The sequence below is a fragment of the Ranitomeya imitator genome, chromosome 6 (genome assembly GCF_032444005.1).
Source record: "Ranitomeya imitator isolate aRanImi1 chromosome 6, aRanImi1.pri, whole genome shotgun sequence".
Taxonomy (NCBI): Eukaryota; Metazoa; Chordata; class Amphibia; order Anura; family Dendrobatidae; genus Ranitomeya; species Ranitomeya imitator.
Window position 1 is genome coordinate 160,659,840 of NC_091287.1, and position 23,214 is coordinate 160,683,053.

General features: G+C 46.9%; 1 protein-coding gene across 6 annotated transcripts in view; it reads right to left on the reverse strand.

The window, feature by feature from the left end:
- The window catches only part of AMPH (amphiphysin), a 451,781-nt gene that overhangs the window by 292,228 nt on the left and 136,339 nt on the right, over positions 1-23,214 (reverse strand). The gene's annotated exons all lie outside the window — the stretch shown is intronic.

The window sequence follows — 23,214 nt, forward strand, 5'->3', positions numbered from 1 at the left end:
ACATACAAGATCGGACTGGGGGCAACAGAGCCATGCATACAGGATGGGACTGGGGGGATCAGAGCCATGCATACAGGATGGGATTGGGGGAACAGAACTATGCATATAGGATGGCACTGGGAGGGAACAGAGCCATGCATACAGGATGGGACTGGGGGGAACAGAGTCATACATACAAGATGGGACTGGGGGCAACAGAGCCATTCATACAGGATGGGACTGGGGGGGAACAGAGCCATGCATACAAGATGGGACTGGGGGGGAATAGAGCCATGCATACAAGATGGGACAGGGGGGACAGAGCCATGCATATAGGATGGGACTGGGGGGAACAGAGCCATGCATACAGGATGGGACTGGGAGAACAGAACTATGCATATAGGATGGGACTGGGAGGGATCAGAGCCATGCATACAGGATGGGACTGGGGGGAACAGAGCCATACATACAAGATGGGACTGGGGGAACAAGGCCATACATACAAGATCGGACTGGGGGCAACAGAGCCATGCATACAGGATGGGACTGGGGGAACAGAGCCATGCATACAGGATGGGACTGGGGGAACAGAATTATGCATATAGTATGGGACTGGGAGAGAACAGAGCCATGCATACAGGATAGGACTGGGGGGAACAGAGCCATGCACACAAAATGGGACAGGGGACAGAGCCATGCATACAAGATGGGATTGGGGGGAACAGAGCCATGCATACAAGATGGGACAGGGGGGACAGAGCCATGCACACCAGATGGGACAGGGGGACAGAGCCATGCATACAGGATGTGACGGGGGGACAGGGCCATGCATACAAGATGGGATGGTGGGAACAGAGCCATGCATACAGGATGGGACTGGGGGGGAAACAGAGCCATGCATACAGGATGGGACTGGGAGGAACAGAGCCATGCATACAAGATGAGACTGGGAGGGGGAGCAGAGCTATGCATACAGGATGGGACTGGGGGAACAGAGCCATGCATACAGGATGGGACAGGGGGAAAGAGCGATGCATACAAGATGGGACTGGGGGGGAACAGAGCCATGCATACAAGATGGGACTGGGGGGAACAGAGCCATGCATACAGGATGGGACTGGGGGGGAACAGAGCCATGCATACAAGATGGGACAGGGGGAAAGAGCGATGCATACAAGATGGGACTGGGGGGGAACAGAGCCATGCATACAAGATAAGGACTGGGGGGAACAGAGCCATGCATACAGGATGGGACTGGGGGGGAAAAGAGCCATGCATACAAGATGGGACTGGGGGAACAGAGCCATGGACACAAGATGGGACAGGGGGAAAGAGCGATGCATACAAGATGGGACTGGGGGGGAACAGAGCCATGCATACAAGATGGGACTGGGGGGAGCAGAGCCATGCATATAGGATGGGACTGGGGGGGAAAAGAGCCATGCATACAAGATGGGACTGGGGGAACAGAGCCATGCATACAGGATGGGACTGGGGGAACAGAACCATGCATATAGGATGGGACTGGGAGGGAACAGAGCCATGCATACAGGATGGGACTGGGGGGAACAGAGCCATACATACAAGATCAGACTGGGGGCAACAGAGCCATGCATACAGGATGGGACTGGGGGGATCAGAGCCATGCATACAGGATGGGACTGGGGGAACAGAACCATGCATATAGGATGGCACTGGGAGGGAACAGAGCCATGCATACAGGATGGGACTGGGGGGAACAGAGTCATACATACAAGATGGGACTGGGGGCAACAGAGCCATTCATACAGGATGGGACTGGGGGGGAACAGAGCCATGCATGCAAGATGGGACTGGGGGGGAACAGAGCCATGCATACAAGATGGGACAGGGGGGACAGAGCCATGCATATAGGATGGGACTGGGGGGAACAGAGCCATGCATACAGGATGGGACTGGGAGAACAGAACTATGCATATAGGATGGGACTGGGAGGGATCAGAGCCATGCATACAGGATGGGACTGGGGGGAACAGAGCCATACATACAAGATGGGACTGGGGGAACAGGGCCATACATACAAGATCGGACTGGGGGCAACAGAGCCATGCATACAGGATGGGACTGGGGGAACAGAGCCATGCATACAGGATGGGACTGGGGGAACAGAATTATGCATATAGTATGGGACTGGGAGAGAAGAGAGCCATGCATACAGGATGGGACTGGGGGGAACAGAGCCATGCACACAAGATGGGACAGGGGGACAGAGCCATGCATACAAGATGGGATTGGGGGGAACAGAGCCATGCATACAAGATGGGACAGGGGGGACAGAGCCATGCACACCAGATGGGACAGGGGGACAGAGCCATGCATACAGGATGTGACGGGGGGACAGGGCCATGCATACAAGATGGGATGGTGGGAACAGAGCCATGCATACAGGATGGGACTGGGGGGGAAACAGAGCCATGCATACAGGATGGGACTGGGAGGAACAGAGCCATGCATACAAGATGAGACTGGGAGGGGGAGCAGAGCTATGCATACAGGATGGGACTGGGGGAACAGAGCCATGCATACAGGATGGGACAGGGGGAAAGAGCGATGCATACAAGATGGGACTGGGGGGGAACAGAGCCATGCATACAATATGGGACTGGGGGGAACAGAGCCATGCATACAGGATGGGACTGGGGGGGAACAGAGCCATGCATACAAGATGGGACAGAGGGAAAGAGCGATGCATACAAGATGGGACTGGGGGGGAACAGAGCCATGCATACAAGATAAGGACTGGGGGGAACAGAGCCATGCATACAGGATGGGACTGGGGGAACAGAGCCATGCATACAGGATGGGACTGGGGGGAACAGAACCATGCATATAGGATGGGACTGGGAGGGAACAGAGCCATGCATACAGGATGGGACTGGGGGCAACAGAGCCATACATACAAGATCGGACTGGGGGCAACAGAGCCATGCATACAGGATGGGACTGGGGGGATCAGAGCCATGCATACAGGATGGGACTGGGGGAACAGAACTATGCATATAGGATGGCACTGGGAGGGAACAGAGCCATGCATACAGGATGGGACTGGGGGGAACAGAGTCATACATACAAGATGGGACTGGGGGCAACAGAGCCATTCATACAGGATGGGACTGGGGGGGAACAGAGCCATGCATACAAGATGGGACTGGGGGGGAACAGAGCCATGCATACAAGATGGGACAGGGGGGACAGAGCCATGCATATAGGATGGGACTGGGGGGAACAGAGCCATGCATACAGGATGGGACTGGGGGGGGACAGAACCATGCATACAGGATGTGACTGGGAGAACAGAACTATGCATATAGGATGGGACTGGGAGCGATCAGAGCCATGCATATAGGATGGGACTGGGGGGAACAGAGCCATACATACAAGATGGGACTGGGGGGAACAGGGCCATACATACAAGATCGGAATGGGGGCAACAGAGCCATGCATACAGGATGGGACTGGGAGAACAGAGCCATGCATACAGGATGGGACTGGGGGAACAGAATTATGCATATAGGATGGGACTGGGAGGGAACAGAGTCATGCATACAGGATGGGACTCGGGGGAACAGAGCCATGCACACAAGATGGTACAGGGGGACAGAGCCATGCATACAAGATGGGATTGGGGGGAACAGAGCCATGCATACAAGATGGGACTGGGGGGAGCAGAGCCATGCATACAGGATGGGACTGGGGAGGAAAAGAGCCATGCATACAAGATGGGACTGGGGGAACAGAGCCATGCATACAGGATGGGACTGGGGGGAACAGAACCATGCATATAGGATGGGACTGGGAGGGAACAGAGACATGCATACAGGATGGGACTGGGGGAACAGAGCCATACATACAAGATCAGACTGGGGGCAACAGAGCCATGAATACAGGATGGGACTGGGGGGATCAGAGCCATGCATACAGGATGGGACTGGGGGAACAGAACCATGCATATAGGATGGCACTGGGAGGGAACAGAGCCATGCATACAGGATGGGACTGGGGGGAACAGAGTCATACATACAAGATGGGACTGGGGGCAACAGAGCCATTCATACAGGATGGGACTGGGGGGGAACAGAGCCATGCATGAAATATGGGACTGGGGGGAACAGAGCCATGCATACAAGATGGGACAGGGGGGACAGAGCCATGCATATAGGATGGGACTGGGGGGAACAGAGCCATGCATACAGGATGGGACTGGGAGAACAGAACTATGCATATAGGATGGGACTGTGAAGGATCAGAGCCATGCATACAGGATGGGACTGGGGGGAACAGAGCCATACATACAAGATGGGACTGGGGGAACAGGGCCATACATACAAGATCGGACTGGGGGCAACAGAGCCATGCATACAGGATGGGACTGGGGGAACAGAGCCATGCATACAGGATGGGACTGGGGGAACAGAATTATGCATATAGTATGGGACTGGGAGAGAACAGAGCCATGCATACAGGATGGGACTGGGGGGAACAGAGCCATGCACACAAGATGGGACAGTGGGACAGAGCCATGCATACAAGATGGGATTGGGGGGAACAGAGCCATGCATACAAGATGGGACAGGGGGGACAGAGCCATGCACACCAGATGGGACAGGGGGACAGAGCCATGCATACAGGATGTGACGGGGGGACAGGGCCATGCATACAAGATGGAATGGTGGGAACAGAGCCATGCATACAGGATGGGACTGGGGGGGAAACAGAGCCATGCATACAGGATGGGACAGGGGGAAAGAGCGATGCATACAAGATGGGACTGGGGGGGAACAGAGCCATGCATACAAGATGGGACTGGGAGGAACAGAGCCATGCATACAGGATGGGACAGGGGGAAAGAGCGATGCATACAAGATGGGACTGGGGGGGAACAGAGCCATGCATACAAGATGGGACTGGGGGGAACAGAGCCATGCATACAGGATGGGACTGGGGGGGAACAGAGCCATGCATACAAGATGGGACAGGGGGAAAGAGCGATGCATACAAGATGGGACTGGGGGGGAACAGAGCCATGCATACAAGATAAGGACTGGGGGGAACAGAGCCATGCATACAGGATGGGACTGGGGGGGAAAAGAGCCATGCATACAAGATGGGACTGGGGGAACAGAGCCATGCATAAAGGATGGGACTGGGGGGAACAGAACCATGCATATAGGATGGGACTGGGAGGGAACAGAGCCATGCATACAGGATGGGACTGGGGGCAACAGAGCCATACATACAAGATCGGACTGGGGGCAACAGAGCCATGCATACAGGATGGGACTGGGGGGATCAGAGCCATGCATACAGGATGGGACTGGGGGAACAGAACTATGCATATAGGATGGCACTGGGAGGGAACAGAGCCATGCATACAGGATGGGACTGGGGGGAACAGAGTCATACATACAAGATGGGACTGGGGGCAACAGAGCCATTCATACAGGATGGGACTGGGGGGGAACAGAGCCATGCATACAAGATGGGACTGGGGGGGAACAGAGCCATGCATACAAAATGGGACAGGGGGGACAGAGCCATGCATATAGGATGGGACTGGGGGGAACAGAGCCATGCATACAGGATGGGACTGGGGGGGGACAGAACCATGCATACAGGATGGGACTGGGAGAACAGAACTATGCATATAGGATGGGACTGGGAGGGATCAGAGCCATGCATACAGGATGGGACTGGGGGGAACAGAGCCATACATACAAGATGGGACTGGGGGGAACAGGGCCATACATACAAGATCGGAATGGGGGCAACAGAGCCATGCATACAGGATGGGACTGGGAGAACAGAGCCATGCATACAGGATGGGACTGGGGGAACAGAATTATGCATATAGGATGGGACTGGGAGGGAACAGAGCCATGCATACAGGATGGGACTCGGGGGAACAGAGCCATGCACACAAGATGGTACAGGGGGACAGAGCCATGCATACAAGATGGGATTGGGGGGAACAGAGCCATGCATACAAGATGGGACAGGGGGGACAGAGCCATGCACACAAGATGGGACAGGGGGACAGAGCCATGCATACAGGATGGGACTGGGGGGAACAGAGTCATACATACAAGATGGGACTGGGGGCAACAGAGCCATTCATACAGGATGGGACTGGGGGGGAACAGAGCCATGCATACAAGATGGGACTGGGGGGGAACAGAGCCATGCATACAAGATGGGACAGGGGGGACAGAGCCATGCATATAGGATGGGACTGGGGGGAACAGAGCCATGCATACAGGATGGGACTGGGGGGGACAGAACCATGCATACAGGATGGGACTGGGAGAACAGAACTATGCATATAGGATGGGACTGCGAGGGATCAGAGCCATGCATACAGGATGGGACTGGGGGGAACAGAGCCATACATGCAAGATGGGACTGGGGGGAACAGGGCCATACATACAAGATCGGAATGGGGGCAACAGAGCCATGCATACAGGATGGGACTGGGAGAACAGAGCCATGCATACAGGATGGGAATGGGGGTACAGAATTATGCATATAGGATGGGACTGGGAGGGAACAGAGCCATGCATACAGGATGGGACTGGGGGGAACAGAGCCATGCACACAAGATGGTACAGGGGGACAGAGCCATGCATACAAGATGGGATTGGGGGGAACAGAGCCATGCATACAAGATGGGACAGGGGGGACAGAGCCATGCACACAAGATGGGACAGGGGGACAGAGCCATGCATACAGGATGGGACTGGGGGGAGCAGAGCCACGCATACAAGATGGGACTGGGGGGGAACTGAGCCATGCATACAGGATGGGACTGGGGGGATCAGAGCCATGCATACAGGATGGGACTGGGGGGAACAGAGCTATGCAAATGGGATGGGACTGGGGGGAACAGAGCCATGCATATAAGACTGGAAGGGGGGAGCAGAGCCATGCATACAAGATGGGACTGGGGGGAACAGAGCCATGCTTGCAAGATAGGACTGGGGGGTCAGAGCCATGCATACAAGATGGGACTGGGGGAGAGCAAAGTCATGCATACAAGATGGGATGGGGAGAGCAGAGCCATGCATTCAGGATGGGAGGGGGGAGCCGAGCCATGCATACAAGAGGGGGAGCCACACAGAGCAGGACAGGACGGGGGAACCACACATACTGGGATAGGAATGAGGGGACAATGCATACCGGGCTTATACTCAAGTCAATAAGCTTACCCAGTTTTCCGTGGCAAAATTAGACGACGTCATGTATAAGGTACCTGGATGTAAATGTTATGTGTGACGCTAACTAACTCTCATATTTTTATTTATGTTAGGAGCATTAAAGGGAATGTCCAGGTTTGTAATGAGTTTGCAGTCATTCTTTGTGACTGCAGACTTCTGAATTCTCATAGTGCGCACTGCATGCTGTCAGGATTCTCTTGTGCTGGCGATTTACATACATGCGGTCACGTGCTGACTAGACATGTGTGGCCTCACTCAATGAAAATGAACTGAGCGAGGCCGGGCACGTCTAGTCGTAATGTGATCAGAAGTATACAAATCACATGCTTGTGCTGACATGACTGTCCACTGGCAAGGGAGAATCCTAAAAGTGTGCAGTGCATTAGTTGTGAGAAATCAGAAGCCTGCAATGTCAGGATTCAGCTCTGCAGGTTCCAGTAGTCGTCACATGGACACTTCACTCATATGTGACTTTCATACTTATGGTCCTGTGACAATGAGCTTCTCTTCCTGCTTCTCTGTTTTTCACTGAACATTGAGAGCATTAGGGAGAGGAGCTCGACGGTACATGACTAAGTGTGAAAATCCCATATGTCCCCCGGGGAGGGGGGGTAGGCCAAAATTAATCCCCGGGTGCCAGAAACCCTAGATATACCTCTGCCGTTATGCTACTGCGAGCAGCGATTACCGGGTCCGGTGGAGGGAGGTCTGTGCACAGTGCAGCACAGGCAGTGAGGCAGGGACTGAGGGTGTGCACAGAGAGATAATGGAGACCCGGAGGCTGTCCGTCCCAATCTACGCCGTAGCCTGGAGCCCTCATTGTCGTAGGAATATGTCAGTTAATAAATTGTTTTTCTAAAGCTTTATGGTGTAGTTTTAGGTCAGAGAGGGATGGTTAGGGATGAGCTAGCAAGGTGCAGGGACAGGTAGTGATGGCTACTTGTGGACATGTGTGGCACTTGCTGTTTTGCACTTGCGGTGAGAAAAAAAAAACACTGCTAGCAATGTTTTTTTTTCTATTGCTGCAAGTACTGCATTTGCCGGATCACGGCAATACCGCAAGTGCTGCACATGTCCGCAAGTCCCATAGGGAATGAATGAGGCCGAGCCCAGTGTTGCCGTAAGTGATCCGTTACATGGCAGATGCGGAAAAACTGCCAGATCTGCTGCAAAAGGCTACTTTTACCTCAGAGATTATTGCCAAAATCACTGCCGATAGTGTCATACTCACCAATGAGGATGCAGCACTAAAAGTGCCTAGGGCAGCAGAAACTCTAAATATGTCCCTGGGTCCCCCCTTCAATATCTCGTCTTCCATTAGCCAGAGCAGACGGCAGCTACAAAAGAGTCTTTGTCTCTGGCATCTTTAGGCATTACTCAGACTTACCAGAGTATTCTCAAGTCTGAAAGTTATCCCCTATCTGTGAAACAGGGAGTAGCTTCCCAACTGCTGAGGCCCCCACCGATCCTACGGACTGGACTCTGAAGAGCCTCGACTGAATGTAGAAGTTGCTAATCATGTACAAGGCAGCTTAATGAATTTTGTGCAGAAATCAGCTATCTTTGGGGGTCCCAATAAGAATGCAATGAGTGCAGTGATAACGAACGACTCCCGCTTAATTCAGCTGGGATCAGTGGGGGACCCTAGTGGTTGGAAACCCAGCGATCACAAAAGTTATCCCTTACCCCACTTTCAAACTCGAGAATACCTCTTTAAATGGGAAATGCAGATAGTATAATTTTTGGAAATTCTATGTCCTATTTTGGGCTGCAGTGTAATATAGTATAAGGACATAGTTGAACTAGAGCGGGTGCAGAGGAGAGCAACCAAGGTTATTAAGAAGTAGACTGCAATACCAAGATAGGTTATTAATCCTGGGGTTATTCAGTTTGAAAAAAGTCTTAGGGGCGATCTCATTACAATGTAGAAATATATAAATGCACACTACGGAGACCTCTCTAAAGATGTTTTCACACCTAGGTCTGTAAGGTTGACAAATGGACAAGGTTTGATCACAATCACAGATGGTGATTCTTTATGGTAAGAGCAGTGAGAGTCTGGAACTCTCTTCCGCATGATATTGTAATGGTGGATGCACTACAAACTTTCAGGGAGGGCCTGGATGTCTTTCTTGAAAAACATACTATTACAGCTTAAGAGTACTACATTTTGAAGATGAAATGTTGATCCCTGGAACTAGTCTGATTTCTATATGGTATATGGAATCAGGAAGAAATTTTGCTCTTCATATGGGGAATTTTGCATCTGGCTAATAGGCTTTTTGTCTTCCACAACATTTTAGCTTATAGGTTAATTTAGATGGACTTGTGTCTTCTTTCAACTCTAAAACTTTGAAACATTTTAAGCAGGTAAATAGTCTTCATTCTGAACTTGGATGAGTTTAACAGATATACAATTTCCTATGGCTAAAGGTAGTCTTTCTAGGGATACTACCTGACCTTCCAGATTTGGCATTGGGTTTGCTCTAAAGAAAATCAGATATTAAAAGATATCTCTCATTTATTTATTTGTATGAAGATATCTTTAACCTTCTTGTGTCAGGGGTATAGTGTTTCTCACAATATAAAGAATATTTTTTGCAATATTCATATTGTATCACAAGATATGAAAAAGTCTAAAATGTGTCTTTGATATTACTGATTTTTTATCACTTTCTCCACTGTGGAAAAACAAAGCGTATTATATTGTGTTTCACAGTCGTTTGCGAGCGCGGCTATTTCTTCATCTGATAGTTTTGATTTATAGTTTAAATTAGGCTCCAAGGAGATTTTCTAGTACCATTAGCTTTGGACATACACAGTATATTTTCCGGTCACATAAAGAACTATGGTGAGCAAAAAAATAGGGGGATCCCTCAAAATCTTTATGCTATAATAAATTCTGAGATGTTTAACAAAAAGTATACAACAAGATATAACGGATCTATTGGGACTTTCATAGATTAACAATAGGTGAATATACTTAAAACAGTAAAAATTGCATAACAAAATATTAATCAAAGAATGGTGCAATTTATGTTTGTACACTGTACATGTTTTTTTTTCTCTCTCCAAAATTGGGTTTTGCACCTACCTACTTAAACTAGATAGGGTAACTATTTGGCAAACTTTTTCCTTCTATGGTCTTTTTAATTTATTAAGTAAAATTCAAGATAAATTGATGGTCTCAGTTCCAGTTGATCCCATGGTATGTGTGCTAGACTTCATTCATTGGTCCAGATCACTAAAGATTGATCCAGGGAACCAAAATTGATAAGTAAACTTTTTCAACAGATAAAATATTGAAGAGGGCTGGGCTGGCCCTCAACTTTTGGGACCAAGGTTAAGGTTTCTCAAGAGTTTTACATACTTCCTTACTAGGTCAAGGGGTCAGTTCTGAATTTGGGGAGTTGTCTGACTGTCCAGGGAGGTTGGACATTATCTGACTTCAAGTATATCTCTTTTCTCAGGACATGGATACAGTTGTACCCAATGGTGGATCAGGGAGTTGTCAGATCTATGTTCCGCAACTCCATATGGGTAAAGACTAAAGAACCTCCAGGGACCTTCATGTCATGTGGAATTCTAAGGTCATGTGACTAGGCAGCAGAGAGTAGCTCGGCCCCAAATGGGCAGAGCTGTGAAAACACATAGAAAAAGACATATAGGCAAGTAGGATGCTAGTGTAGAGGCGACTGTCAGCAATTTATACTTTTGGGATTTTCTATTATGTGGAGGCCCACTGTGGGGAATTCATACTATTTGGAATTTGGGTCCGGGATTTAGGAGCGACCATAAGAGCCTAGGTGGGAGAGCCTGCTCCCATACTCCTTCCGAGTCTTAAAAGTGTAATAACAGGCAGCTGGGTTGGCTCAGCAGTGTGAGTGGTGCATGTTGGTGAAAGCGGTTAAAACTACTTGAGCTGCTACTGCCTGCAATATTGAGATTGGAGAGACTGCAACATTTACTTTGTTGTAGTGTGCTGAAGAAAGGACTGTTTATGTTATTCATTTGGGCTAGAGAAACGTTTTCTTTTAAGAGCTGTAAAGTTTATGAAGGACAATTAACTTTATTTTGTTTTTTGACATTGAAACCCTGTGCCTGTGTATATCCAAGCGACTACCAGAGAGCTGAACCCCTACACAATATATCTGTTCTGCTCTACAGACAAAGTAAGGTACATCATGATCACAGTCAACATTTACAGTATGTTATTTTCTTACATCCACAGCTATAGAGATAATACTTGCCAAGCCTAATAACGGCCAGGCATTTTTACTCAAAAACAATATTGGTTTTTATCTCCTGTACGATGTGTCATGTACAATGTGTTTCCTGATGTTCCTGCAGAGGTTTAGCCTGCTGTGTTGTACAGTGCTAATGAATCTCCGCACTAAATATAATCAAAAGTTAGCAAGTTTTCTAATTAGTGAAATTGCAAAGTTTACTTAAATTCATTTTATTGAACATAATTAAATGCAGCTTGATAGTTCCTGTAGCCAAGCAACACCATAAATCATAAGACCCCACACAGTAAGAAAGATAGCGCTTCCAACATCTCACAATTTTAACATTCCCTCCCGCAGTTCTTGTGTGCTGAGCAATAAATATGTGTTTCAAGAGATTTTTCTAAATGTGATAAATCATTTATTTGTATTCTGATCATTGAAAGGTATAACTTCCAAAGGAACAAGACGTGTACTCATAAATGTTCCTGTTTTGTTAGTCTGCACAGTATTTCACTTTTTTAAGACAGCAGTTTATGCTCACAAGCTGCTCCTTGTATTGTAATTGGGAGGTTCACACCATAATCAGCCTGTCTAAATGACTGGTCACATCCAGCAAACACATATAAACTGAACGACTCCCCTCTTTTCTTCCCCACTGCCTTTCTATCCTCTTCTCAATCAATCTTGAATATACTACACCTCTTTGCAGCTTTTCCACACAAGTAACAAAAAAGGAACATAGACATAACAGTCCAAACCCACCAGAAAATTGGACACTGAACATGTTTTTTTTACAGGCTTGGCTAATAAAGACCACTCATGTCCATGTGCCCTGCTAGAACATATACAGTCATGTCCGAAAAGGTTGGCACCCTTGAAATTGTTTCAGAAAATAAAGAATTTCTCCCAGAAAATTATTGCAGTTACACATGGTTTGTTATACATATGTTTATTTCCTTTTGTGTGTATTGGAACCACACAAAAAAAAAACAGAGAAAAAAATGGTAAACTGGAAATAATTTCTCACAAAACTCCAAAACTAGGCCGGACAAAATTGTTGGCACCATTTACAAAATTGTGGCTAAACAACTTTGCTTTAAGCATGTGATGCTCGTTCAAATTCACCTGTGGGAAAAAAAATGTGTGGCCGATATGAAAATCACACCTGAAACCCGATAAAAAGGGAAGAAGTTGACTCCATCTTTGCATTGTGTGTGTGTGCCACACTAAGCATGGAGAACAAAATTTGGAGAATAGAACTGGCTGAGGACTTGAGAACCAAAAGGTTTGAACAATATCAACAATCTCAAGGCAGTTAGTGCTCTTTGTATCAATTAGTCGCTCTGGTCAATACACTAGGGTTGTAATCTAAGGACCACCTCTATTAGGGCTTTGGATAAACTATTCTGTACATGTCCTTGTTAATCAACTACATACAGTACAGGTTGCATTATTACCTAGGATTTAAGGCCAATGCTAACATACAGTTTAGTCGGAGTTCTTTAGTTCTACTAGCCAGGTCTATTTAGTGTTAAATCCATTAAGTGGTTTACACAGCAGGATTATTTAGGTCTAATACTGTGACGTCCATATTCCAAAACCATTAACTTCTAACCTTTCTACCTTTTTATCTATTTACCAGTTTTCATCATGAAGAAAAAGCAAGAACCATAATAAGAAATAAGGCAGAAAACTGCTGAATGCAAAAATCTCTCCCATTGTTCTAATTCTTCACTAATGCTTAATATTTTAATATGTAAACATCACCACAATTACATTTCTCGATCTCCCCTAAAGAGAATAGGCACGCATGTAGGTCATAGAAAGTTGAATAAAATGATATGAGCTGTTAAAATCTATGGGCCAGACAGAGATCTCACCGAAAATCTGCTTCCAAAGCTTATTTTAAATGAAATTGGCCATTACCAGTGTGAGACATGTAATGACTGACAGTCTATTCTCCTTATTTACTTACCTCACACTTGTAATGGCTTTCACTTAAAATTACCGTATATACTCGAGTATAAGCCGAGATTTTCAGCCCAAATTTTTGGGCTGAAAGTGCCCCTCTCGGCTTATACTCGAGTCAAGGTGGGTGGCAGGGTCGGCGGGTGAGGGGGTGAGGGCGCTGAGGCATACTTACCTAGTCCCAGCGATCCTGGCGCTCCCCGCCTGTCCCACGGTCTTCGGTGCTGCAGTTCTTCCCCTCTTCAGCGGTCACGTGGGACCGCTCATTAGAAAAATGAATAAGCGGCTCCACCTCCTATAGGGGTGGAGCCGCCAATTCATTTCTCTAATCAGCGGTGCCGGTGACCGCTGATTAGAGAAAGAAGCTGCGGCACCGAAGACCAGCTGTGACAGGCAGAAGGAGCCGGACGTCGGGACCAGGTAAGTATGTAATATTCACCTGTCCGCGTTCCAGCCGCCGGGCGCCGCTCCATCTTCCCGGCGTCTGCGCTCTAACTGTTCAGGTCACAGGGCACGATGACGCATATCGTGTGCGCGGCGCCCTCTGCCTGATCAGTCAGTGCAGAGATGCCGGGACGAGACGCCGGGACCGGACGCCGGGAGCTGCAAGCAAGAGAGGTGAGTATGGTTTTTTTTTTTTTTTACTGCAGCAGCAGCGGCAATGGCAGAGCTTTCTATGGGGAACTATGAACGGTGCAGAGGACTATATGGGGCACAGCTATAGGGAACTATGAACGGTGCAGAGCACTATATGGGGCACAGCTATAGGGAACTATGAACGGTGCAGAGCACTATATGGCACAGCTATAGGGAAATAATGAATGGTGCAGAGCACTATATGGCACAGCTATAGGGAACTATGAACGATGCAGAGCACTATATGGGGCACAGCTATAGGGAACTATGAACGGTGCAGAGCACTATATGGCACAGCTATAGGGAACTATGAACGGTGCAGAGCACTATATGGGGCACAGCTATAGGGAACTATGAACGGTGCAGAGCACTATATGGGGCACAGCTATAGGGAACTATGAACGGTGCAGAGCACTATATGGGGCACAGCTATAGGGAAATAATGAACGGTGCAGAGCACTGTATGGGGCACAGCTATAGGGAAATAATGAACGGTGCAGAGCACTGTATGGGGCACAGCTATAGGGAAATAATGAACGGTGCAGAGCACTGTATGGGGCACAGCTATAGGGAAATAATGAACGGTGCAGACCACTATATTGGGCACAGCTATAGGGAAATAATGAACGGTGCAGAGCACTGTATGGGGCACAGCTATGGGACAATCATGAACGGTGCAGAGCATTATATGGGGCACAGCTATAGGGAACTATGAACGGTGCAGAGCACTATATGGGGCACAGCTATGGGACAATCATGAACGGTGCAGAGCACTATATGGCACAGCTATGGGGAAATAATGATCTATTTTTATTTTTGAAATTCACCGGTAAATGCTGCATTTCCACCCTAGGCTTATACTCGAGTCAATAAGTTTTCCCAGTTTTTTGTGGCAAAATTAGGGGGGTCGGCTTATACTCGGGTCGGCTTATACTCGAGTATATACGGTAGATTTGGTTGAATATTTTTGAGGAGATCTACTTTCCGCTGATAGATCTTAACAGCTCATTTACATGTTAAGAAAAACGTGGGTTTCTCTGGAATAAGACATCGGATTATAGATATCAAGATATGACATTATTCAACTTTCTATGATCTGCATGCTCATATACACATCTTATGAGGGTCCTTTTAAGGCCACATTCACACGATCAGTATTTGGTCAGTATTTTACATCAGTGTTTGTAAGTCAAAACCAGGAGTGGAACAATCAGAGGAGAAGTATAATAGAAACATATGCACCACTTCTGCATTTATCACCCACTCCTGGTTTTGGCTTCCAGATACTGATGTAAAATACTGAACGTGTGAACATTGCTTTGGAGTTGAACTATAAAATCATAAATAAATATATATACACTAGATGGTGGCCCGATTCTAACGCATCAGGTATTCTAGAATATGCATGTACACGTAGTATATTGCACAGCCCACGTAGTATATTGCCCAGCCACGTAGTATATTGCCCAACCACGTAGTATATTGCCCAGTCACGTAGTATATTGCCCAGCTATGTAGTATATTGCACAGCGACATAGTATACAGCACAGAGCCACGTAGTATACAGCACAGACACGTAGCATATTGCCCAGTCACGTAGTATATTGCCCAGTCACGTAGTATATTGCCCAGTCACGTACTATATTGCCCAGTCACGTAGTACACAGCACAGACACGTAGCATATTGCCCAGCCACGTAGTATATTGCCCAGCCACGTAGTATATTGCACAGTGATATAGTATATAGCACAGAGCAATGTATACAGCACAGAGCCACGTAGCATACAGCACAGCCATGTAGTATACTGCCCAGTCACGTAGTATTATTGCCCAGTCACGTAGTATATTGCCCAGTCATGTAGTATACAGCACAGAGACACGTAGTATATTGCCAAGCCACGTAGTATACTGCACAGTGATGTAGTATACAGCGCAGCCACGTAGTATATTGTCCAGGCCCCGGGAACCATATTTGTGTAAAAAAAAAAAGAATTAAAATAAAAAATCATGATATATTCACCCTCTGACGTCCCGATCTCCTCAGTGCTGCACGCGGCCGTCCGGTCTCAGGTTTGCTATGCGACCAGGACCTGCGGTGACGTCGCGGTCACATGACCGTGACGTCACGAAGGTCCTGCTCACATAGCATCTTTGGAACCGGACCGCCGCCTGCAGCGCCGAGGAGATCGGGACGTCAGAGGGTGAGTATATCATGATTTTTATTATTTTTAGCATTACTATTGATGCTGCATATTGCTGCATATGCGGCATCAATAGTAGGAGTAAATCCCGCAGCGGAACCCGCAACACAATCCGCGATAAATCTGCAGGGATAACCGCAGCGGGTTTGCCCTGCAGATTTATCAAATCCGCTGCGGGAAAACCCGCAGGAGAACCCACAGCCTCCTTCCTAGGTGTGAACATAGCCTTAGACAATTATATAGTAGATGTCCTAGATTTTACATTTATCAACCTTAAAGAATATTAATTCTCTACTTGCTTTGAAATGTGAGTGTGGATCTTACTATAATCAGTGTAATTTTATTTTTTTCAAGAATTCCCTATATAATCTGCAGACAAAATATGTAGATATCATCATCTTACACTGTATTTGACTTTTTGGCTGTGATTTCAGCTTAGTTTTCCTAATATACATGACCATGTTACAGTAAACTTTCCAAGATGAGATTATCACTTCGTCACCTGCTGCTTCTTAACCCCGGAGGTTTTTTCGTTTTTTCGTTTTCGTTTTTTGCTCCCCTTCTTCCCAGAGCCATAACTTTTTTATTTTTCCATCAATATGGCTGTGTGAGGGCATGTTTTTTTGCGGGACAAGTTGTACTTTTGAACTATTGGTTTTACCATGTTGTGTACTAGAAAATGAGAAACAAAATCCAAGTGTGGTGAAATTGCAATCCCACACTTGTTTTTTGTTTGGCTTTTTTACTAGGTTCACGAAATGCTAAAACTGACCTGCCATTATGATTCTCCACATCATTACGAGTTCATAGACACCAAACATGTCTTGGTTCTTTTTTATCTAAGTGGTGAAAGAAAAAAACAAACTTTGCTAAAAAACAAAAAAATTTCCCCATTTTCCGATACCCTTAGCATCTCCATTTTTCATGATCTCAGATTGGGTGAGGGCTTATTTTTTGCGCGCCAAGCTAACCTTTATTAGTTATACCATTTTGGATCAAATACAAACATCTGATCTCCCGTTATTGCATTTTAATGCAATGTCTCGGCGATCAAAAAAACATAATTCTGGTGTTTTGACTTTTTGTCTCCCTACACCATTTAGCAATCAGCTTAATCCTTTTTTTATATTGATAGATTCTGAAAGCGGCGATACCGAATATGTGCATGTTTGATTTTTTTGTGTGTATTATTTTGAATGGGGTGAAAGGGGGGAGATTTGAACGTTTATTTATTTATTTTTTTAAATATTTTTAAAAGCTTTTTTTTTTTTTTACATTTGTCATGCATGGGAGACTAGAAGATGCCACAACCCGATCTGCTCAGCTACACGTAGGCGATGATTAGATCGCCTATATGTAGCTGAATTACTCACTTGCCATGAGCGCCGAACACTGAGTGGCGCTCACAGCAAGATGGCAGTGACAACTATAGAGGTCTCCAGGAGACCTCTGGTTGTCATGCCAATGAACCGGTGACCCGGTGGGCGGATTCCGTCCCGATTGCCGAAAGCGCTTGTTAAATGCTGCTGTCAGCGTTTGACAGCAGCATTTAACGGGTTAATATCCGTGGGTGGATCACGATTCCACCCGCGACTGTTCCGGGCACATGTCAGCTGTTCAAAACAGGTGACATGTGCTGGGAAAGATGTGGGCACACCGCTGGAGCCCACATCAAGGGCAGAGAGTCTGACATCGGGGGTAAATATACACCCGATGTCAGAAATGAGTTAATAGTCAGCTGATATATGTAGTAGATTTTCTGTCTTTTTTTAAAATGCCACTGGTAAGAAACATTTTTCAGTGTATTAGTAAAAATGAAGCCCTTCAAGCAGCAAACAGCCTAAATCTGCTGTACTATTAACTTTTTAAAGTATATTCCAAGTAATTTACATCTAATTAGAATTAATGTGTCTAAGTAATCTAATTGTTTAATATATTGTTCATCAAACCTGCACCTATTAACCAATTTATAGACATTAATATAGGAATCTATACCATAAATAATATATAAACTGCTGCTACAAAGGCAAAGGAAGATAGATCCATTTTCCCCAAGCTAAAATTCTATTATACAAGGGACTTGCTTTTTATTTAACACTTTGCAACCTCACGAGTGTTGAGCGATGCCTTCCGATATCCGGAAATATCGGATCAGATTGGATCAGACCGATACCCCAAAAATATCGGGTATCACCGATTCCGATACCAGAAACCAATGCAAGTCAATGGGACACAAATATCGGAATGAAAATAAACCCTTTCTTTCCCTGCACATCCAGTTCGGGAGGGGGGAAGAGTGTGGGCAGTGCGTGGGCGGAGACTGTGCGTGTCTATGTGTGCGGGTGGGGTCTTTACGGGCCTCTCGGGGGTCTGTAAGGGCCTGCCGGGGGTCTGTACGGGCCTCTCGAGGGGTCTGTGCAAGCCTGCACGGGCCTCTTGGGGGTCTGTGCGGGCCTGCCGGGGCCTGTTTGGGCCTCGTGGGGGGCTGTGCGGGCCTGCCGGGGCCTGTACAGGCCTCTCGGGGTTCTGTGCGGGCCTGCCGGGGGCCTGTACAGGCCTCTCGGGGGTCTGCGGGCCTGCCGGGGTCTGTACGGGCCTCTCGGAGGTCTGTGCGGGCTGCCGGGGGTCTGTGCAGGTGTGTGCAGGCATCGTCCGATGGGACTACAAGTCCCATCGGGCTATGCATGCTGCAATGACAGTGATTGACACATTAGCCAATGATGGGACAGTAGTAGTCCCATCACCCGGCTAATGTGTTGAATGTAAAAAAAACACAAAAAAACACATACATACTATATACAACATACTACATAGATACTACATACATACTACATACATACATACATACTACATACAACATACATACTACATACATACTACATACATACTACATACAACATACATACTACATACAACATACATACTACATACATACAACATACTACATACATACAACATACATACTACATACAACATACATACTACATACATACATACAACATACTACATACATACTACATACATACAACATACTACATACATACAACATACTACATAAATACATACCACATACATACTACATACATACTACATACAATACATTCATACATTACATACAATACATACAGACATACAGTACATATAACATAGAGTCATAGAGTACATACTCACCATCACTTGTCACTTTGTTCCCCGAAGCCAGTGTCATCTGTAAAAAATCCATATACATAATTGTCTAAGGGGTACTTCCGTCTGTCTGTCTGTCCTTCTGTAACGGTTATTCGTTCGCTGATTGGTCTCGGCAGCTGCCTGTCAGGGCTGCCGCGACCAATCAGCGACACGCACAGTCCAGAAGAAAATGGCCGCTCCTTACTCCCCGCACTCACTGCCCGGCGCCCGCATACACCCCTCCGGTCTGCCCTCACACAGGGTTAATGGCAGCGGTAACGGACCGCGTTATGCTGCTGTGTAATGCAGTCCATTACCGCTGCTATTAACCCTGTGTGTTATGATCTGGTGGTTTAGGAACAACATGAAACAAGCTCTGAAGGAGGTGGTATCTGTACTGACCGCAAACCCTGAACCTAGCAGCGCAACTAAAAATAGCCGTGGGGGGTACCTGACGCTCCCTAGACCCCTCGGCACAGCCTAAGATCTAACTTCCCCTAAAGATGGAAACAGGAAACCTATCTTGCCTCAGAGAAAATCCCCAAAGGAAAGATAGCCCCCCACAAATATTGACGGTGAGAGGAGGGGAAAATAACATACGCAGAAATGAAATCAGATTTTAGCATAGGAGGCCAGTCTAGCTTGATAGATAGGACAGGAAAGGATACTGTGCGGTCAGTATAAAAACTACAAAACAATCCACACATAGTTTACAAAAATCTCCACACCTGACTAAAGGTGTGGAGGGTAAATCTGCTTAACAGAGCTTCCAGCTAACAGAAATAATCCATACTGACAAGCTGGACAAATATAGAATGCACAGAACAATAAGTCCACAACATGTGGACTGAAATGAGCAAAGCCAGAACTTATCTTTGCAGAACTGGTCAGGAAACCAGGAGAATCCAAGCAGAGATGTGAATCCAGCCAGGAAACATTGACAAGTGGCACAGGCTGAAGAAAGAGCCAGACTTAAATAGCAGAGCAGAAGAGACGATAAGTGGAGGCAGCTGATGAGAGCTAACTCCAAGGAGCAGCCATACCACTAGAAGCCACAAGAGGGAGCCCAAGAGCAGAACTCACAAAAGTGCCACTTACAACCACCGGAGGGAGCCCAAGAGCGGAATTCACAACAGTACCCCCCCCCCTTGAGGAGGGGTCACCGAACCCTCACCAGAGCCCCCAGGCTGATCAGGATGAGCCAAGTGAAAAGCACGAACCAAATCGGTGGCATGGACATCGGAGGCAACAACCCAAGAATTATCCTCCTGGCCATAACCCTTCCACTTGACAAGATACTGAAGCCTCCGCCTCGAAAAACGAGAATCCAAAATCTTCTCAACCTCATATTCCAACTCTCCCTCAACCAACACCGGGGCAGGAGGGTCAACCGAAAGAACAACGAGCACCACATATCTCCGCAACAAAGATCTATGGAAAACATCATGAATGGCAAAAGAGGCAGGAAGAGCCAAACGAAAAGACACCGGATTAATAATTTCAGAAATTTTATAAGGACCAATAAACCGAGGCTTAAACTTAGGAGAAGAAACCTTCATAGGAACATGACGAGAAGACAACCAAACCAAATCCCCCACACGAAGCCGGGGACCAACACACCGACGGCGGTTAGCAAAACGTTGAGCCCTTTCCTGAGACAACGTCAAATTGTCCACCACATGAGTCCAAATCTGCTGCAGCCTGTCCACCACAGAATCAACACCAGGACAATCAGAAGGCTCAACCTGCCCAGAAGAAAAACGAGGATGAAAACCAAAATTACAAAAGAAAGGTGAAACCAAAGTAGCCGAACTAGCCCGATTATTAAGGGCAAACTCGGCCAACGGCAAGACAGACACCCAATCATCCTGATCAGCAGACACAAAGCATCTCAAAAAGGTCTCCAAGGTCTGATTAGTTCGCTCAGTTTGGCCATTAGTCTGAGGATGAAACGCCGAAGAAAAAGACAAATCAATGCCCATCCTGGCACAAAAGGCCCGCCAAAATCTAGAGACAAACTGAGAACCTCTGTCAGACACAATATTCTCCGGAATGCCATGCAAACGAACCACATGCTGAAAAAATAAAGGAACCAGATCTGAGGAGAAAGGCAACTTAGGCAAAGGTACCAGATGGACCATTTTAGAGAACCGGTCACAAACAACCCAGATAACAGACATCTTCTGGGAAACAGGAAGATCCGAAATAAAATCCATGGAAATATGCGTCCAGGACCTCTCAGGGACCGGCAAAGGCAAAAGCAACCCACTAGCGCGGGAACAGCAAGGCTTGGCCCGGGCGCAAGTCCCACAGGACTGCACAAAAGCACGCACATCGCGCGACAAGGAAGGCCACCAAAAGGACCTAGCAACCAAATCTCTGGTACCAAAAATCCCAGGATGACCAGCTAACACTGAACAATGAACCTCAGAAATTACCTTACTTGTCCATCTATCAGGAACAAACAGCTTCCCCACTGGACAGCGGTCAGGCCTATCAGCCTGAAATTCCTGAAGCACCCGCCGCAAATCAGGGGAGATAGCAGAAAGAATCACCCCCTCCTTAAGAATGCAAACCGGCTCCAGGACTCCAGGAGAATCAGGCGAAAAACTCCTAGAGAGGGCATCAGCCTTAACATTCTTAGATCCCGGAAGATACGAGACCACAAAATCAAAACGGGAGAAAAACAGGGACCATCGAGCCTGTCTAGGATTCAGCCGCTTGGCCGACTCGAGGTAAATCAGATTCTTATGATCGGTCAGGACCACAACACGGTGTTTAGCTCCCTCAAGCCAATGTCGCCACTCCTCAAATGCCCACTTCATAGCCAACAACTCCCGATTGCCGACATCATAATTGCGTTCCGCAGGCGAAAACTTTCTGGAAAAAAAACCACACGGTTTCATCAAAGAACCATCAGACTCCCTCTGAGACAAAATGGCCCCTGCCCCAATCTCAGAAGCGACGACCTCAACCTGAAAAGGAAGAGAAACATCCGGTTGACGCAAAACATGGGCAGAAGTAAATAGGCGTTTAAGCTCCTGAAAGGCCTCAACAGCCTCAGAGGACCAATTTGTCACATCAGCGCCTTTCTTCGTCAAAGCAGTAAGGGGCTTAACCACACTGGAAAAGTTGGCAATGAAACGGCGATAGAAATTAGCAGAGCCCAAAAATTTTTGAAGACCCTTCACAGATGTGGGTGGGATCCAGTCATGAATAGCTTGGACCTTAACGGGATCCATTTCTATAGACGAGGGAGAAAAAATAAAACCCAAAAAAGAGACCTTCTGAATTCCGAATAGGCACTTAGACCCCTTCACAAATAAAGCATTATCACAAAGGATCTGGAACATCATCCTGACCTGTTTCACATGAGACACCCAATCATTGGAAAAAATCAAAATATCATCCAAATATACGACCATGAATTTATCAAGATAATTGTGGAAAATATCATGCATGAAAGACTGGAACACAGATGGAGCATTAGAGAGCCCAAATGGCATCACAAGGTATTCAAAATGGCCTTCGGGCGTATTAAATGCAGTTTTCCATTCGTCACCCTGTTTAATACGAACAAGATTATATGCCCCTCGGAGGTCAATCTTAGTAAACCAACTAGCCCCCTTAATCTGAGCAAACAAATCAGTAAGCAAAGGCAAGGGGTATTGGAATTTGACCGTGATCTTATTAAGAAGATGATAATCAATACAGGGTCTCAAGGAGCCATCCTTCTTAGCAACAAAAAAGAAACCCGCTCCCAATGGTGACGAAGAAGGCCGA